At 37.0% G+C, this 5,438-nt stretch overlaps 1 pseudogene; it reads right to left on the bottom strand.

Annotated features, from left to right (window-relative positions):
- Positions 1 to 1,773: 1,773 nt before the first annotated feature.
- Positions 1,774 to 5,438, bottom strand: part of LOC108765793 (uncharacterized) — a 5,592-nt pseudogene continuing 1,927 nt past the window's right edge.

Below are 5,438 nucleotides of genomic sequence, written 5' to 3'. Positions count from 1 at the left end.
AGTCCCATCGATGCAAATAAGTAGTAATCGGACGGAGTTAAGTCTGGTGAGTAAGCCGCATGCGAAAGTATTTCCCAACCAAACGCCTCAATCGTTTCCTTGACCAGTTTTGCTGCGTGTGATGGTGCATTATCATGAAGCAAAATTACTTTGTATTGCCTTCTTTGATATTCCAATCGTTTTTCACGCAAAGCTTGATTCAAATTGATCATTTGTTGTCGGTAGCGTTCAGTATTAATGGATTTAGTTTCGCCAGATTTTAGCAGCTCATAATAGATCGCACCTTTCTAATCCAACCAAACACAGAGCATTGTCTTCCGTCCATAGCGATTTGGCCTTGCAGTCGATGTCGATGGTTCGCCTGGAGGTACCCATGATCTTTTACACTTACGATTCTCAAAATATATCCACTTTTCATCGCCAGTCACAATTCGATGGAGAAATGACTTTCTTTTGTACCTGGCGAGCAGCATTTCGCAAGTGGTTTTTCGGTTTTCCTGCTGTCTTTTATTCAATTCATGTGGAACTCATTTTCCCATCTTCTGGATCTTTCCCATGGATTTCAAACGTATGGAGACGGTTTCTCGTGTCAATTGATCCGCGAGTTGTTGTTGAGTTTGAGCGTCATCCTCATCCAACAATGCTTGCAATTCGCTGTCTTCAAACATTTTCGGTGGTTTTCCACGTTCTTCGTTTCTCACGTCAAAGTCGCCACTTTTGAATTTTTTAAACCGCTCAAAGCACTGTGATTTACCAAGAGCATGCTCACCATAAGCTTCGACAAGCATTCGATGCGATTCTGCAGCAGTTTTCTTCAAATGGTAACAGAAAATCAATGCTGCCCGCAAATCGTAGTTTCCAGACACAAAATTCGACATGTTCAACGCTATTACAAACTATACTGTTGTATGAAACTTGTATTGCTGTGAGTTGAAAATCTTTGTCAGATGTCAGAACAAGGAAATGGCGTCAATGACGCGGTCTGACGGCAACTACATTGACAGCTATGGCCATCTATATTGGTAAATTCCGGTTTCATATTTACATACCTGATAAGCGATTTTTTGCTGGTGAAAAAGTTCACCATCGGAACGTCGGTGATGACTGGAGAGACATCTGGAGTCTCTTACTTCGTGGGAATGAAGTCCATAGAGAAGACTCTAGGGATATTTGGTGGCATCATTCTTGATATAAGAAAAAAAGCAAAACCTCTGTCCCCGAAGAAGTTCAGGGCGGATCGATAGATCAAGTTTTGCATGGTACTGTGATCCAAAATAGGATCGGAGAACCATACAGGGGATTTGAAGAAGAAGAATAAGAAGAAGAAGGTCATTTTTTGCTGTAGCGACCCAATGTCTCCGACGTGTTGACGTCTTAGTGAAAGGGTTTTTTCTTTCACTAGGGAGAAGGGGAGGTAAAACAGGAATGAACAAGTTCGCGCTGGCACATGCCGTCGTAATCGGTGTGATGATTCGAACATTATTTTAAAAGAAAAATTTTTCTATATTTTGTTTTTAATGAACATTATCTAAATCTAAAATATGTGAGAAAAAGGTGACTTATGTAAAAAGGGACGAGGTTAAAAGTAAGAAACAGACGAAATTTACATGATCAATAATGTTTATTTTAAAAAGAAAAAATGATACCGTATAAAATATTTATTTTATATTTTACTTTTTAAAAGAGTAGACGATTGAACATGATAGCATACAGCATGAGAATTAATTTTTTTATGTTTACAATGAAGAAAAAATTTATGAAATAACTGTACCATCAATCGATCATTGCATTTACAATTAGAGGTAAACAGACTAAGAAACTAGCTAAGATTATAACCATTACACATAAAATATAGAAATACACAGTAGTATTGTCCACAAGTTTGAGAAAGTATTCCTTGCAGCGTCGTCGTATTCTAGCGATACGTGGTGGAATTTCGGCGAAGTCGTAAGAAGAATCTTGAGTCCAAGGGCGGCAAGCCGTAGCTATCGAAATATGTTTCTGTACCGTATTTGTCGATATAGAAGGCGATCCAGTGTTGGCCAAGTCGATCGTGATCGTCTGTGTTAACGACAATGGCATTCGACCTCGTCAACACTCTCGGCAGTTGATCGGCGGTATAGACCTCGGTATGTCGGACACTGAGATGATACAATGCGTTTAAAACTTCCAGTGAATTCATTTCTCGGCGTAGGTGAGCGTGAGAGAAGAAATGTTTACGTAAATTCATAATTTACCTCTTTCGCCGGTACGTGCGTTGTAGAGTTCTCAAAAATACGCGACATTTGCGAAACGCTAGTGTTAGCTTTACTTTTATCAGACGTCGAGTCGAATTATGGAGGATCTTTTTTCTCTTCGGTTGTTGCTTTTTCGTCCTCGCTTTGATTAGTCTTTTCTGTCACGATATTATTCCTCCACGCTTCTATGTTGCGAAATATATCGTGTTTCTGATTTTTAAATTGAATTAAAAATTGTCCGCTGTCTGTTTTTTTGCTCTCGACGTCGTTCTCGCTCCAATTTTCTGAGGGAAGGCTATCGTAGCTTGAATTGCTGCTATTTCGTATAGTTAACCAACGTTTCACTTTGTAAACGTTGCGTAAGGCGCAATGTGATTCAATGTTGGTTCGAAATCCGTGATGCGTGCAACGTTGTCCGCAACCTCCGAAATCTGGCAGATTTTTGAAAGCCGGAAAAATTCCTTCCAGATTATATAGGTTTCTGGAGAGTTGATTACTCAGATAACCTTCTCTTGTCTTCTGCTACAGATGTAGTGTACGTGTCGTGTAATGGCTCTTAGATGTATCGTAAAGTATGTAGGATTAACGTGTCCGTCAAACCATTCGATTCCGTCATAATTTCATGTAAGCCAGTTGTTTTCTCATCTTACTATCTCGGGTAAATCGCTAAATGGATAAGGTGGCCAGTAGGGTATATAGGGGGATTCAACCCAGGGGCAATGAGGGGGGGGGGGGGTTGGCGAGGAGGATGACGTCACAGGGGGTGGAGAGGGGTAACGTCACAAACGGTGACGTTACAGGGTGAGGGGGATGATGTCACGGGGTGAGAGGGATGACGTCACAGGGAGGGAGGGGGAATGACATCACAAATGGCAACGTCACAGGGCGAGGGGATGACGTCACAGGGTGAGGGATGACGTCGGGGAAGAGAATGACGTCACATGGCGAGGGGATGACTTCACGGGGGTGTGCGAGGAAAACGTCGCGGGGATCTCATGTAAACCGTACGAGCGTCCTAAGCCATTAGACCACCGAGGACTAATGGCTTAGGACGCTCATACGGTTTACAAGAGATCCGGGTTCAAGTCCCGGCCGAGGTAATATTTTTCGCAATAAATTTATTAACAGTTTTTAACATATTAACATCTTTATAATATATGATGCTTGATGGTAGCATCAAATTATTAAAATTGCTTGTCAATTTAATTCGCGATTACTACAGTAGTTTCAATTGCGTTTATTTAGTCCGGAAAAACAATTCGGCGCGCAGTTTGAATAAGACTACAATATGGGATATATGCAAGTACATATATAGTATATATTAGTAATTCAAGATTGAATTATTTAAAGCCAACGAATATCCAGCTTCGACCGTAATAGGCGTTTAAATTTCTAGTATTGATTGTGTTTCGCACATATACGGTCTAAAATAAAAATATTGTTTAGAATATAATTTCTTATTCTATTTTAACAAGAGTTCGGTGTAACGCGATACCGCGCGAATAAGGAAGGAAGGAAGAAACAAATAATTCTGGCAACGAAGTAATCAGTATATTTGTTTTATTTATTTATTATTATTTATTTATAGGTATATTTATTTGTGTGTGTGTATTTATGTATGTACATTTATATGAATATATATGTATATTTTATATATACAGGGTGTATCAAAAAGGTCGGGACACCTAAATATCTCGGGAAATATAAGTTCTACAGAAAAGTGTTTCAGACAAAAGTTATATGGTTTAAAAATCTCTATTTACTGATACTATCAGTTTGACCTTGGGTTGCGTAGCCAAGGTCAAGTCAAGGTTACATTGATTTTCTGAAATGGAATACCCTATTTTTGATTTAAGAATCTAATAGCTGATGTCGAGAGCTTTCCAAAACGCTATAATGAAATATTTTTTTATGAAGTACTTTTCAAGTTATAATGCTTCAATGTTACAGTATCGCCGGCATTAAATAGAGTAAGTAAATAGAGATTTTTAAACCATATAACTTTTGTCCAAAACACTTTTCTGAAAATTTATATTTCCCGAGATATTTAGGTGTCCCGACCTTTTTGTTACACCCTGTATAAATATTGAAAGAAATAAAAAAGAATCTTGATATAACAATTCATCAAAAGAACAAAGTTTGGTAAGAGTCAATTTTTCGTAATAAAAGTAAATAAAATGAAAGACTTAAAAATAACACACGTATATTAATAAGAATAAAAAAGAAAAAATTACAAAAACAATAAAACTCTACGTAGACACAATGTATTACATGCTTTCGGCCCATCGTTTTAGCCCGCATCAGAGAAACAATATAAAACGCAGGCGAACTTTAAACATGACGTAATATATATATAGGGGAGAGTGGTCTAAATCGTACCGTGTTCCAAATAGGACCTTTTTAATTTAAATGAATACCGTTAAGTAGATTTGCGTACTATTTATAATGTAAAGTCCTTATAAGACACAGAACATGTGATAGCAGTTTGACAGTTCTCTATCAAAACATTCATAAAATAGACTCAAATATGCATTTTCAACCACCGTACGAAAATTTTTTTAAAAAAGAAAATCCTTGTAAATCATTTAAAAGGTGTTAAAAATTTGAAAAGTAATTGATTTAAGATAATTAAAAAGTATAGAATTAAAAAATATTAAGCATTTTGTGATCACTTTTGCGGTTTATTGTAAAATTTGTTCTAAAGTTCGAAAGGGCCCGGGTCCAAATCGGACAATGCAGTGAATAGCTTATAGGCCTTGCTGTATTATTGATGATCAGCTGATCAGATCTGATCCAAGCAATTAAATCACTAAAATATCATGAGTCTTCAGACTCAGATCAGTTGAGTTTTATTGATTTCAATTTTAATAATATAAAGTCAGTAATTTCTACTTCCGAAAAAATGTTTATCTTTGACTATCAAATTGCTCGCTTTTACTCAACATTAAGAAAAATACATTAAAATATTTAAAAATTTTATCTAAAAATCCATAAAAATAGAAGTTTGCGATTCGAAACAGAGGAATCATTGGTTCCAAATCAGACCGGAAAAGGCGTTTTTACATTCTCCATTAAAGTTCAACACAGGTGAGAGATACGTCAAAATGATCTATAGCAAAAATGAAGAGAATTAAATGATCTTTCCAATGGCACCTTCGATTTTACGCTCGGACTTTATTTACGCCTTATAAAGAGCAAAAA

The sequence above is a fragment of the Trachymyrmex cornetzi genome, unplaced genomic scaffold, assembly GCF_001594075.2.
Source record: "Trachymyrmex cornetzi isolate Tcor2-1 unplaced genomic scaffold, Tcor1.1 scaffold539, whole genome shotgun sequence".
Classification (NCBI taxonomy): Eukaryota; Metazoa; Arthropoda; class Insecta; order Hymenoptera; family Formicidae; genus Trachymyrmex; species Trachymyrmex cornetzi.
This window is presented reverse-complemented; position numbering and strand designations above follow the sequence as displayed.